Below are 15,333 nucleotides of genomic sequence, written 5' to 3'. Positions count from 1 at the left end.
TACTGAGTAAAATTGGAGAGTCACTAAGCTGAATCACTGGATCACTTCTTTATTATTCAGAAACAGGTATAGGAAGTGACGACTTGAGTATTGTCGCTAAAGCTTTGTAAGCACAGACAGCAAACTGCATTAAGGAAAGGAAATCTAAGGGCATACACATACAGAAGTAAAGGCATAGGTACAATTTTTGGTGAAATCTTTAAATTACATTTAGTGGGTTATTTCCAAAATCACAAGTTATTCCCTATCCAAAGGATGACGGATAACCTAGCTGTTCGCTGAGTTTTCAATTGCTGAGACGCCCAGTAATCGGGGCTCTGTAGCCCCATCTTGAATTGAATGGAGATGCGCATACTCAACCTCTGCTCCATTCCTTATCTGTGGCACTGCTTGACAAAGCTGATTGCTGTACTTGACTGTTTTTGGCAATCCCATTGAGCATGTACACCTTTGCATTATTTATTGTCCATGAGCTCTATATTTCTATATGTCTTCATAGGCTGCCGTTACCTATCGCTGTTGTTTTCAAGTAAATGAGACTAATAAGCAATTACACAGTTACACCTATGAACGGAACAGAACCTGCATAAACAATTCCACTAATTGTACTCCTACCAATCAAACATTGATCCTTACCAAAGGTTAAGTCCTTGTTTAAGACCTAGAAAACCCTAGAATTCTGAATAGATGATGGGGCCGTGGGGTTTCTATCAAGTTTCTCTTAGGTATTTTTGATGTCCGGAATAGTGCGGTCTGCAGTGTCATTCTTGCTGTAAAAAAAATGGAGGAGGTTCCCACGTCAGGATGTACTATAATTTCCAGGAATGGTGCGAGCACAGGAGTTATGCCCAGGTCATCCCCAGCGGGAGTAAGCTGTAATATACAAGAAAGCTCCTGTTGCCTGTGCTGGGAACATAGCAGCTTACTTTGATCCTAGCAGTTTAATCCCTCTCTATGTTAGCCCATTGATGCATCTGCAACACTTACACTGTGGTTAAAGGATCACATATTGAAGTCCCTTTGTGGTCTTAATAAATATTGGAATTGCAAAAAAATTATAAAAGAAAAACACATAAAAAAAAGAAGTTTTTTTCTCTAAAATAAACCTCCCTAAAAACGTTCATATTTGGCATTGCTATGTCTGTAACAACTCATACTAAAATACTTATTGTTTATTTACCCCGCAAAGTGAAAGCCATGAAGAATATATATAAAAAACAAAGCTGGAATTTCTTTTTTTTGTTCATCCCATCTCGCATATAGTGAATGATCAAAAAGTCATTTTTATCCCAACATGGTACCAGCAAATTCTTGTTAGTATGTATGTAAAAGACTAGAGGAATAACGAGTATATATGGCATAAGAAAGATTTTTATTTATAATTAAAATGCGTACATCAACAATCATAAAATGTTAAGTTTCCAAATTACAATCAAGGTAAGATAAGGTGCAAAGTGTTATAGAGGCCATTGCCTCACCCCAATACAAGATCCCCTGTGGTCTCCGTAGGTCCAGCCCACAGTTGCAGTATGTAATATAGAGTAATGTGCATAAATGCTACGTCACATCAATTAAATAGATCCTACTTACCACTAGGTATAGTGGGGGAGTATAAGGGGGGCAGCAATGAATGGTATCCCGGCACAGATGAGGCCCCGACGCGCGTTTCGCCGCTGGAGCACTGGCTTTCTCAAGAGATGTGTGTGTGATTAGGTAGCAGGACCTTATAAGTACCTCCCCAAAAGATCACATGACACGATCCCGGTCACGTGATTGGGAGGTAACCTGGCAATGGATGCTCAACGGCGCATGTGGCAGGTCCCGGGATCCCACGGCACGAGCGCCAGCCGTCACCCGGTGACGCACATCCGGAAGCACGAACGCGCATACCGGAAGTTCGAGGCCGAGAGGAAAGACAGCTGAGCGCGGGCCAGGTACCCAGGGAACCATGGCGCATGTGCACCGCACCAAATGTTATAAGGTGGCTAGATATTAAATAAAGCAAGTAGAATAATTCCAATATGTGTAAGGAGGGAGCCAGTGGTGTCCCCACACCTCCAATCTAGTGATCAATCTGAATAGCAATGTTCATGACAATACATATCAAAAAGGAGATGCAATTCCAAATATTTGGAAGACAACACTGGTACACAAATAACAAACAATTTCCAAAGCCAATAGATGAAATGGTCCATCAAGCTCCCCCCTATAATGAAGATAATTCAAAGACTAGGATCACGTCCCACTCCGATACTAATGAAAAAGAAGGAAAAAAGGGGAAAATTAGATAATGAATAATAAAAACAAATTAAAAACAAAAGCAGAACAAGCCGGGATTTACGTTGAACGGGCAAATATGGAGGTTGGACCAGAGCAAGAGAGGTTCATAGAAAGGAAGCGAAACCCAAAGTCTCATTCAGACCCCGCGGAGCCATGGTGCCCAGGCTAACAATCCATTTGGTCTCCATGTGGGCCAGAACCCTTCCCCAGTCACCTCCACGGGATCCCAAATGTAGAATATCAATTCCACGTATCTTCAAAGATTTAGGGTCACAATTATGATATAGTCGAAAGTGGCGTGGGAGGGTCCTTAGCTCACGGGGGTCGGTCACTGACCTGGCTGCGCCAATGTAGCGAACATGCACCCGCACCCGAAGCTCCCTGGTGGTCAGGCCAACATAAATTAATTGGCACGCACACGTGGCATAGTAAATTACATGTGTCGAGCCGCATGAAATATAACTGCGGATCTGAAACTCACGGGAGCCATCGGATGAGGTGAAGGAGACTGAGCGCACGGCATTGGCGCATGCCAGGCAGCGGCCACATGGATAAAACCCTACCCTGGGTTCACGAGATCCGAATGGGTTGGTTGGAGGGGGGATGTAGTGGCTGGACACCAAAAGATCCCCCAAATTATTGGCTTTGCGAGGGGTCATCAGAGGGTATTCCCCAATACAGTCACGCAGGGAGGGCTCCGCACCGAGAACTCCCCAATGATTGGAGAGGATCCGCCGCATCGCCTCCCACTCGTGATTGAAGGTGGAGATGTAGCGAATCCTCCCCACATCCTTCTTCCTATTCATGGGGGCGGGGTAAAACAGGTGATTACGTGGGGTCCCCCGTGCCCTTCTATAGCCACGGTCGATGCACCTATTGCTGTATCCCCGGTTTTTAAAGCGGTTGGTAGGTCGGCCGCCTGTCTCTCAAATTGAAAGTCAGAGGAGCAGATCCACCTCATCCTTAGGAACTGACCGACCGGGACGGCCCTAATAGTTGGAATATAATGCGCAGAGGAGGCATGAACCAGGGAGTTGACAGCCGTAGATTTACGAAAAACATCTGTCTGGATACGGCCAGTTGTATCGACCTCCAGACTGATGTCCAAAAATGACATTCTTTGGTGATGGTATGTGTGTGTCAACTTAATGCCCCATTTATTTAGGTTCAGCCTGCTCATGAATAACTCGAGCTCCTCCACTGTACCCTGCCACAGAAAAAAGATATCATCTATATACCTGAGCCACGTCACGACACGGTCCGCGCCATGCTCCAAATATGAAAGGGAGGCATTACGGCAGCTAAGAGATACGAATACGTATTCAAAACTGTCATTTAATCCGACCACCTCTTTCTCCGCCACACTCCAGGGAATCCTAGCTCGAGCCTGTGATCAATGTATCATTGACAAGAGAACTGTGGAGCCGTTGACTGTACGCTTCCCTCGAACAGCTGCTTTCTACCTTCTTCCTAAAATCCACAAGGACGCCCTCTGCCCCCCGGGACGTCCGATTGTGTCTGGTTTGGGGGGGTTTAAATGGACCAATTTGTACATATATTGATAATCATCTTCGTCCACTTGTGGAAACATTACCCTCATATACCAAAGACACGTCGGACGTCCTTAGGCGGGTAGACTGCGTCCTTGTGGATGATAATACCCTGATGGTCACGGCCGATGTGGAGAGCCTATACACATGCATTAAACATGAACTCAGTCTGGCGGCGGTCCGCCTCTTCCTTGGGGGCTCTGACCTGGATGGCCCTTCTTGCGACTTTCTCCTTGAGCTCCTTCACTTTGTCCTTTATCATGATTATTTTCTTTTTAAGGATGTGGTTTACCTGTAGAGACGCGGCACGGCTATGGGCGCGGCCTGTGCGCCCACGTATGCCAATCTCTTCCTGGGTGCATGGGAGAGGGAGATTTTTGGCGACGGGGTGTGCGCTGCGCGGACAGTGTCGTGATGTGGCTCAGGTATATACAGTACAGACCAAAAGTTTGGACACACCTTCTCATTTAAAGATTTTTCCATATTTTCATGACTATGAAAATTGTACATTCACACTGAAGGCATCAAAACTATGAATTAACACATGTGGAATTATATACTTAACAAAAAAGTGTGAAACAACTGAAAGTATGTCTTATATTCTAGGTTCTTCAAAGTAGCCACCTTTTGCTTTGATGACTGCTTTGCACACTCTTGGCATTCTCTTGATGAGCTTCAAGAGGTAGTCACCGGAAATGGTCTTCCAACAATCTTGAAGGAGTTCCCAGAGATGCTTAGCACTTGTTGGCCCTTTTGCCTTCTCTCTGCAGTCCAGCTCACCCCAAACCATCTCGATTGGATTCAGGTCTGGTGACTGTGGAGGCCAGGTCATCTGGCGTAGCACCCCATCACTCTCCTTCTTGGTCAAATAGCCCTTACACAGCCTGGAGGTGTGTTTGGGGTCATTGTCCTGTTGAAAAATAAATGATGGTCCAACTACACGCAAACCGGATAGAATAGCATGCTGCTGCAAGATGCTGTGGTAGCCATGCTGGTTCAGTATGCCTTCAATTTTGAATAAATCCCCAACAGTGTCACAAGCAAAGCACCCCCACACCATCACACCTCCTCCTCCATGCTTCACGGTGGGAACCAGGCATGTAGAGTCCATCCGTTCACCTTTTTTGTGTCACACAAAGACATGGTGGTTGGAACCAAATATCTCAAATTTGGACTCATCAGACCAAAGCACAGATTTCCACTGGTCTAATGTCCATTCCTTGTGTTCTTTAGCCCAAACAAGTCTCTTCTGTTTGTTGCCTGTCCTTAGCAGTGGTTTCCTAGCAGGTATTTTACCATGAAGACCTGCTGCACAAAGTCTCCTCTTAACAGTTGTTGTAGAGATGTGTCTGCTGCTAGAACTCTGTGTGGCATTGACCTGGTCTCTAATCTGAGCTGCTGTTAACCTGCGATTTCTGAGGCTGATGACTCAGATAAACTTATCCTCAGAAGCAGAGGTGACTCTTGGTCTTCCTTTCCTGGGGCGGTCCTCATGTGAGCCAGTTTCTTTGTAGCGCTTGATGGTTTTTGCAACTGGACTTGGGGACACTTTCAAAGTTTGCCCAATTTTTAGCACTGACTGACCTTCATTTCTTAAAGTAATGATGGCCACTTGTTTTTCTTTACTTAGCTGCTTTTTTCTTGCCATAATACAAATTCTAACAGTCTATTCAGTAGGACTATCAGCTGTGTATCCACCAGACTTCTGCACAACACAACTGATGGTCCTAACCCCATTTATAAGGCAAGAAATCCCACTTATTAAACCTGACAGGGCACACCTGTGAAGTGAAAACCATTTCCGGTGACTACCTCTTGAAGCTCATCAAGAGAATGGCAAGAGTGTGCAAAGCAGTCATCAAAGCAAAAGGTGGCTACTTTGAAGAACCTAGAATATAAGACATATTTTCAGTTGTTTCACACTTTTTTGTTAAGTATATAATTCCACATGTGTTAATTCATAGTTTTGATGCCTTCAGTGTGAATGTACAATTTTCATAGTCATGAAAATACAGAAAAATCTTTAAATGAGAAGGTGTGTCCAAACTTTTGGTCTGTACTGTATATATCTGAGCCACATCACGACACGGTCCGCGCAGCGCACGCCCCCGTCGCCAAAAATTTCCCTCTCCCATGCACCCAGGAAGAGATTGGCATACGTGGGCGCACAGGCCGCGCCCATAGCCGTGCCGTTTCTCTACTGGTAAACCACATCCTTAAGCCCCGAGGGTGGTTTGCACGTTAATGACCAGGCCAATTTTTACAATTCTGACCACTGTCTCTATATGAGGTAATTACTCTGGAACGCTTCAACGGATCCCCCTGATTCTGAGATTGTTTGTTTTTTCATGACATATTGTACTTCATGATTGTGGTAAAATTTCTACGATATCACTTGCGTTTATTTGTGAAAAAAAAACGGAAATTTGGCGAAAATTTTGAACATTTTGCAATTTTCAAAATTTGAATTTTTGTGCCCTTAAATCAGAGAGCTATGTCACACAAAAGAGTTAATAAATAACATTTCCCACATGTCTACTTTACATCAGCACAATTTTGGAACCAAAATTTTTTTTTGTTAGGGAGCTATAACGGTTAAAAGTTGACCAGCGATTTCTCATTTTTCCAACAAAATTTACAAAACCATTTTTTTAGGGACCACATCACATTTGAAGTCAATTTGAGAGGTCTTTATGACAGAAAATACCCAAAAGTGATACCATTCTAAAAACTGCACCCCTGAAGGTGCTCAAAACCACATTCAATAAGTTTATTAACCATTCAGGTGCTTCACAGGAATTTTTGGAATGTGGAAGAAAAAAATGAACATTTAACTTTTTTCACAAAAATGTTACTTTAGACCCAATTTTTTTTATTTTCACAGGGGTAACAAGAAAAAATGGACCCCAAAATTTTTTGTGCAATTTCCCCTGGGCACGCAGATACCCAATATTTGGGGAAAAAACACTGGGCGCACGGCAGGTCTCGGAAGGGAAGGAGCGCCATTTGACTTTTTGATTGTAAAATTTGCTTGAATAATTAGCGGACGCCATGTTGTGTTTGGAGAGCCCCTGTGTGCCCAAACATTGGAGCTCCCCCACAAGTGACCCCATTTTGGAAACTAGACCCCCCAAGGCACCTATCTAGATGCATAGTGAGCACTTGGAACCCCCTAGGTGCTTCACAAATTGATTCGTAAAAATGAAAAAGTGTTTTTTTTTTTTTTCATTTATTCATTTTTACGAATCAATTTGTGAAGCATATGGGGCAGAGACTCGAGCATGTCACTCAAATACCCACGATACTCAATGCATACCAGAGCACCCGATGCAAACTCAAGTAGCGAGCACTTGCTCTCAACACTAGTCGCCATATCGTCATCTTTTTTTCTTACTTTTGAAAAAAATCCCAACCCCAGCCCTAACCACAGCCCTAACCGTAGCACAGCCCTAACCGTAGCACAACCCTAACCGTAGCACAACCCTAACCGTAGCACAACCCTAGCCCTAGCACAACCCTAGCCCCAAACCCAGCCCTAACCCTAGCCCAATCCTAACCCAAGAGTTTATTTTTGACGCCGTTCCTTGTGCGGTATAAGTGATTAGACGACTTTATTCTTCGGGTCGGTGTGATTACAGCAATACCAGAATCATATGGGGTTTTTATGACTGACAGCTGTCACACACTAAAAGACGCATTTTTTGTAAAATCTAGTTTTTACATCGCCATATTTTGAGAGCTTTAATTTTTCCAGATTTTGGCAGACAGTCATGTGATGGCTCGTTTTTTGCGGGATGACTTGACGTTGTTATTGGTGCCATTTTCAGGCACGTGACATTTTTTGATCACTTTCTATTCCGATTTTTGGGAGGCTGAATAAACAAAAACCAACAATTCAGGAATTGTGTTTTTTTTTATTTTTTTTTTTATTCTGTTCCGCGTGTGGTAAAATTGATAAGGTAGCTTTATTCTTCGGGTCAGTACGTTTACAGCGGTACCACATTTATATCGTTTTTATATGTTTTGCACTTTTACATAATGAAAGCAATTTTCTAGAAAATAATATTTTTTAGCATCGCTTTATTCTGAGAGCTATATCTTTTTTATTTTTCGGATGATGGAGCTGTATGGCGGCTTGTTTTTTGCGGGATGAGATTACGTTTTCAGCGGTACCATTTTTATTTATATTTGTCTTTTTGATCGCGTGTTATTCCATTTTTTGTTTGGCGGTATGGTGTTAAAGCATTGTTTTTTGCTTCGTTTTTTTTTTTTTTTTTACCGTGTTCACTGAAGGGGTTAACTAGTGGGACAGTTTTATAGGTCAGGTAGTTCCGGACGCGGCGATACCAAATATGTGTACTTTTATTGTTTTCTTTGTTTTTTTTTATAATATAATGTATCCATGAATAAATATTATTTTTATTTTTGGTGGATTATTTTTTTAATTTTTTTTTTATATTTTTGCAATTTTTTTTTTTTTTCACTTTCTGGAAGCTTATATAGTTTATTACTTTGTCCCACTCTGGGACTTTCACTTTTTTTTCTCTGATCGCCTGCATGGCACAGGAATGCAGCACCATCCCTGTGCCATGCTGGCTGTCAGCGCCGGACAGGGAGAAGATTGTTTGGAGATGCACTGCGCATGTCCAAACAATCTTCCTGCTGTCTGGTGACCCGGATGTTGTCATGACGACATCGGGTCGTCATGGCAACACCCGGGAAGCCTTTGCAGACAGCGCTGGAAGCCGGAAGAGGAGGTGAGTATCTGCGATTACCTCCCCTTGCCCCCGCAATGCTGCGATCGACTTCGATCGCAGCATCGCGGGGGTTAATGTGCTGGGAGCGGTGCAGGACCGCTCCCTGCACATAGTATCGGGTGTCAGCTGTGACAATCAGCTGACACCCGGCGGCGATCGCGCCCGCACAGCCTGACGTACTAATACGGGTCTGGCTCTTAAGTCCCAGGGCACAGACGCGTATTAGTACGTCAGATGTTATTAAGGGGTTAAAAGAAAATAATTATGATAAAGGACAAAGTGAAGGAGCTCTAGGAGAAAGTCGCAAGAAAGGCCATCCAGGTCAGAGCCCCCAAGGAAGAGGCGGACCGCCGCCAGACTGAGTTCATGTTTAATGCATGTGTATAGGCTCTCCACATCGGCCGTGACCATCAGGGTATTATCATCCACAAGGACGCCGTCTACCCGCCTAAGGACGTCCGACGTGTCTTTGGTATATGAGCGTAATGTTTCCACAAGTGGATGAAGATGATTATCAATATATGTACAAATTGGTCCATTTAAACCCCCCCAAACCAGACACAATCGGACGTCCCGGGGGGCAGAGGGCGTCCTTGTGGATTTTAGGAAGAAGGTAGAAAGCAGCTGTTCGAGGGAAGCGTACAGTCAACGCCTCCACAGTTCTCTTGTCAATGATACATTGATCACAGGCTCGAGCTAGGATTCCCTGGAGTGTGGCGGAGAAAGAGGTGGTCGGATTAAATGACAGTTTTGAATACGTATTCGTATCTCTTAGCTGCCGTAATGCCTCCCTTTCATATTTGGAGCATGGCGCGGACCGTGTCGTGATGTGGCTCAGGTATATAGATGATATCTTTTTTCTGTGGCAGGGTACAGTGGAGGAGCTCGAGGAATTCATGAGCAGGCTGAACCTAAATAAATGGGGCATTAAGTTGACACACACATACCATCACCAAAGAATGTCATTTTTGGACATCAGTCTGGAGGTCGATACAACTGGCCGTATCCAGACAGATGTTTTTCGTAAATCTACGGCTGTCAAATCCCTGGTTCATGCCTCCTCTGCGCATTATATTCCAACTATTAGGGCCGTCCCGGTCGGTCAGTTCCTAAGGATGAGGTGGATCTGCTCCTCTGACTTTCAATTTGAGAGACAGGCGGCCGACCTACCAACCGCTTTAAAAACCGGGGATACAGCAATAGGTGCATCGACCGTGGCTATAGAAGGGCACGGGGGACCCCACGTAATCACCTGTTATACCCCGCCCCCATGGATAGGAAGAAGGATGTGGGGAGGATTCGCTACATCTCCACCTTCAATCACGAGTGGGAGGCGATGCGGCGGATCCTCTCCAAACATTGTGGAGTTCTCGGTGCGGAGCCCTCCCTGCGTGACCGTATTGGGGAATACCCTCTGATGGCCCCTCGCAAAGCCAATAATTTGGGGGATCTTTTGGTGTCCAGCCACTACATCCCCCCTCCAACCAACCCATTCGGATCTCGTGAACCCAGGGTAGGGTTTTATCCATGTGGCCGCTGCCTGGCATGCGCCAATGCCGTGCGCTCAGTCTCCTTCACCTCATCCGATGGCTCCCGTGAGTTTCAGATCCGCAATTATATTTCATGCGGCTCGACACATGTAATTTACTATGCCACGTGTGCGTGCCAATTAATTTATGTTGGCCTGACCACCAGGGAGCTTCGGGTGCGGGTGCATGTTCGCGACATTGGCGCAGCCAGGTCAGTGACCGACCCCCGTGAGCTAAGGACCCTCCCACGCCACTTTCGACTATATCATAATTGTGACCCTAAATCTTTGAAGATACGTGGAATTGATATTCTACATTTGGGATCCCGTGGAGGTGACTGGGGAAGGGTTCTGGCCCACATGGAGACCAAATGGATTGTTAGCCTGGGCACCATGGCTCCGCGGGGTCTGAATGAGACTTTGGGTTTCGCTTCCTTTCTATGAACCTCTCTTGCTCTGGTCCAACCTCCGTATTTGCCCGTTCAACGTAAATCCCGGCTTGTTCTGCTTTTGTTTTTAATTTGTTTTTATTATTCATTATCTAATTTTCCCCTTTTTTCCTTCTTTTTCATTAGTATCGGAGTGGGACGTGATCCTAGTCTTTGAATTATCTTCATTATAGGGGGGAGCTTGATGGACCATTTCATCTATTGGCTTTGGAAATTGTTTGTTATTTGTGTACCAGTGTTGTCTTCCCAATATTTGGAATTGCATCTCCTTTTTGATATGTATTGTCATGAACATTGCTATTCAGATTGATCACTAGATTGGAGGTGTGGGGACACCACTGGCTCCCTCCTTACACATATTGGAATTATTCTACTTGCTTTATTTAATATCTAGCCACCTTATAACATTTGGTGCGGTGCGCATGCGCCATGGTTCCCTGGGTACCTGGCCCGCGCTCAGCTGTCTTTCCTCTCGGCCTCGCACTTCTGGTATGCGCGTTCGTGCTTCTGGATGTGCGTCACCGGGTGACGGCTGGCGCTCGTGCCGTGGGATCACGGGACCTGCCACATGCGCCGTTGAGCATCCATTGCCAGGTTACCTCCCAATCACGTGACCGGGATCGTGTCATGTGATCTTTTGGGGAGGTACTTATAAGGTCCTGCTACCTAATCACACACACATCTCTTGAGAAAGCCAGTGCTCCAGCGGCGAAACGCGCGTCGGGGCCTCAACTGTGCCGGGATACCATTCATTGCTGCCCCCCTTATACTCCCCCACTATACCTAGTGGTAAGTAGGATCTATTTAATTGATGTGACGTAGCATTTATGCACATTACTCTATATTACATACTGCAACTGTGGGCTGGACCTACGGAGACCACAGGGGATCTTGTATTGGGGTGAGGCAATGGCCTCTATAACACTTTGCACCTTATCTTACCTTGATTGTAATTTGGAAACTTAACATTTTATGATTGTTGATGTACGCATTTTAATTAATTATAAATAAAAATCTTTCTTATGCCATATATACTCTTTATTCCTCTAGTCTTTTTCATGTTTATTTGAGTAGGCACTTGGGTGATAGGCACGGTATGTTGACTGGTGTTCTGATCACCTGAATCCGAGATATGAAGGCCAAGTTTTGTTCCTTAGTATGTATGTAGTTGTATGCAACTTTTTAGTTGTGCAAAAACAAGCACTTGCATAGCTCTGTTAAAAATTAAAGACTAGTGGCTCAATATACTTTATTTGTTCTTTTCTAGCTGTACAAATAATTGCATTTGTTAGTTAATTTCTCTTTACCAGTTCTTGTAGGCTATGAACATACACCGAACAAAAATATAAACGCAACGCTTTTGTTTTTGCTCCCATTTTTCATGAGCTGAACTCAAAAGATCTAAGACTTTTTCTATGTACACAAAATGCCTTTTTCTCTCAAATATTGTTCACAAATGTGTCTAAATCTGTGTTAGTGAGCAATACTCCTTTGCTGATATAATCTATCCACCTCACAGGTGTGGAATACCAAGATACTGATTAGACAGCATGATTATTGCATAGGTGTGGCTTAGGCTGGCTGGCCACAATAAAAGGCCACTGTGAAATGTGCAGTTTTATCACACAGCACAATGCCCCAGATGTCGCAAGTTTTGAGGGAGCGTGCAATTGGCATGCTGACTTCACTTATGTCCACCAGAGCTGTTGCCTGTGAATTGAATGTTCAATGATGAGAGCTACGCCCTCCTGTGACTGCACCTTGACCCCACCTAATCCACCTAATATACAGTGTATATGTATGTATGTGTATATATATATATATATATATATATATATATATATATATATATATATACAGTACAGACCAAAAGTTTGGACACACCTTCTCATTTAAAGATTTTTCTGTATTTTCATGACTTTGAAAATTGTACATTCAAACTGAAGGCATCAAAACTATGAATTAACACATGTGTAATTATATACTTAACAAAAAAGTGTGAAACAACTGAAAATATGTCTTGTATTCTAGGTTCTTCAAAGTAGGCACCTTTTGCTTTGATGACTGCTTTGCACACTCTTGGCATTCTCTTGATGAGCTTCAAGAGGTAGTCACCGGAAATGGTCTTCCAGCAATCTTGAAGGAGTTCCCAGAGATGCTTAGCACTTGTTGGCCCTTTTGCCTTCACTCTGCGGTCCAGCTCACCCCAAACCATCTCGATTGGGTTCAGGTCTGGTGACTGTGGAGGCCAGGTCATCTGGCGTAGCACCCCATCACTCTCCTTCTTGGTCAAACAGCCCTTACACAGCCTGGAGGTGTGTTTGGGGTCATTGTCCTGTTGAAAAATAAATGATGGTCCAATATGCTGTGGTAGCCATGCTGGTTTAGTATGCCTTCAATTTTGAATAAATCCCCAACAGTGTCACCAGCAAAGCACCCCCACATCATCACACCTCCTCCTCCATGCTTCACGGTGGGAACCAGGCATGTAGAGTCCATCCGTTCACCTTTTCTGCGTCGCACAAAGACACAGTGGTTGGAACCAAAGATCTCAAATTTGGACTCATCAGACCAAAGCACAGATTTCCACTGGTCTAATGTCCATTCCTTGTTTTCTTTAGCCCAAACAAGTCTCTTCTGCTTGTTGCCTGTCCTTAGCAGTGGTTTCCTAGCAGCTATTTTACCATGAAGGCCTGCTGCACAAAGTCTCCTCTTAACAGTTGTTGAAGAGATGTGTCTGCTGCTAGAACTCTGTGTGGCATTGACCTGGTCTCTAATCTGAGCTGCTGTTAACCTGTGATTTCTGAGGCTGGTGACTCGGATAAACTTATCCTCAGAAGCAGAGGTGACTCTTGGTCTTCCTTTCCTGGGGCGGTCCTCATGTGAGCCAGTTTCTTTGTTGCGCTTGATGGTTTTTGCAACTGCACTTGGGGATACTTTCAAAGTGTTCCCAATATTTCGCACTGACTGACCTTCATTTCTTAAAGTAATGATGGCCACTTGTTTTTCTTTACTTAGAATTTGTATTATGGCAAGAAAAAAGCAGCTAACAGTCTATTCAGTAGGACTATCAGCTGTGTATCCACCTGACTTCTGCACAACACAACTAATGGTCCCAACCCCATTTATAAGGCTAGAAATCCCACTTATTAAACCTGACAGGGCACACCTGTGAAGTGAAAACCATTTCCGGTGACTACCTAAAGATTTTTCTGTATTGTCATGACTTTGAAAATTGAACATTCACACTGAAGGCATCAAAACTATGAATTAACACATGTGGAATTATATACAAAAAAAGTGTGAAACAACTGAAAATATGTCTTATATTCTAGGTTCTTCAAAGTAGCCACCTTTTGCTTTGATGACTGCTTTGCACACTCTTGGCATTCTCTTGATGAGCTTCAAGAGGTAGTCACCGGAAATGGTTTTCACTTCACAGGTGTGCCCTGTCAGGTTTAATAAGTGGGATTTCTTGCCTTATAAATGGGGTTGGGACCATCAGTTGTGTTGTGCAGAAGTCAGGTGGATATACAGCTGATAGTCCTACTGAATAGACTGTTAGAATTTGTATTATGACAATAAAAAAGCAGCTAAGTAAAGAAAAATGAGTGGCTATCATTACTTTAAGAAATGAAGGTCAGTCAGTCCGAAAAATTGGGCAAACTTTGAAAGTGTCCCCAAGTGCAGTTGCAAAAACCATCAAGCGCTACAAAGAAACTGGCTCACATGAGAACCGCCCCAGGAAAGGAAGACCAAGAGTCACCTCTGCTTCTGAGGATAAGTTTATCCGAGTCACCAGCCTCAGAAATCGCAGGTTAACAGCAGCTCAGATTAGAGACCAGGTCAATGGCACACAGAGTTCTAGCAGCAGACACATCTCTACAACCACTGTTAAGATGAGACTTTGTGCAGCAGGCCTTCATGGTAAAATAACTGCTAAGAAACCACTGCTAAGGAGAGGCAACAAGCAGAAGAGACTTGTTTGGGCTAAAGAACACAAGGAATGGACATTAGACTAGTGGAAATCTGTGCTTTGGTCTCATGAGTCCAAATTTGAGATCTTTGGTTCCAACCAAAGTGTCTTTGTGCGATGCAGAAAAGGTGAACGGATGGACTCTACATGCCTAGTTTCCACCGTGAAGCATGGAGGAGGAGGTGTGATGGTGTGGGGGTGCTTTGCTGGTGACACTGTTGGGGATTTATTCAAAATTGAAGGCATACTGAACCAGCATGGCTGCCACAGCATCTTGCAGCGGCATGCTATTCCATCCGGTTTGCGTTTAGTTGGACCATCATTTATTTTTCAACAGGACAATGACCCCAAACACACCTCCAGGCTGTGTAAGGGCTATTTGACCAAGAGGGAGAGTGATGGGGTGCTATGCCAGATGACCTGGCCTCCATAGTCACCAGACCTGAACCTTATCGAGATGGTTTGGGGTGAGCTGGACCGCAGAGTGAAGGCAAAAGGGTCAACAAGTGCTAAGCATCTCTGGGAACTCCTTCAAGATTGTTGGAAGACCATTTCCGGTGACTCCCTCTTGAAGCTCATCAAGAGAATGCCAAGAGTGTGCAAAGCAGTCAAAGCATCAAAGCAAAAGGTGGCTACTTTGAAGAACCTAGAATATAAGACATATTTTCAGTTGTTTCACACTCTTTTGTTAAGTATATAATTCCACATGTGTTAATTCATAGTTTTGATGCCTTAAGTGTGAATGTACAATTTTCATAGTCATGAAAATACAGAAAAATCTTTAAATGAGAAG

At 44.0% G+C, this 15,333-nt stretch overlaps 1 protein-coding gene across 4 annotated transcripts in view; it reads left to right on the top strand.

Annotated features, from left to right (window-relative positions):
- The window catches only part of DHX40 (DEAH-box helicase 40), a 141,296-nt gene that overhangs the window by 91,326 nt on the left and 34,637 nt on the right, over nt 1-15,333 (top strand). The gene's annotated exons all lie outside the window — the stretch shown is intronic.

This window comes from Phyllobates terribilis, unplaced genomic scaffold (assembly GCF_046119375.1).
Source record: "Phyllobates terribilis strain yellow unplaced genomic scaffold, ASM4611937v1 Scaffold_2__4_contigs__length_985480577, whole genome shotgun sequence".
In the NCBI taxonomy this organism is placed as follows: domain Eukaryota; kingdom Metazoa; phylum Chordata; class Amphibia; order Anura; family Dendrobatidae; genus Phyllobates; species Phyllobates terribilis.
This window is presented reverse-complemented; position numbering and strand designations above follow the sequence as displayed.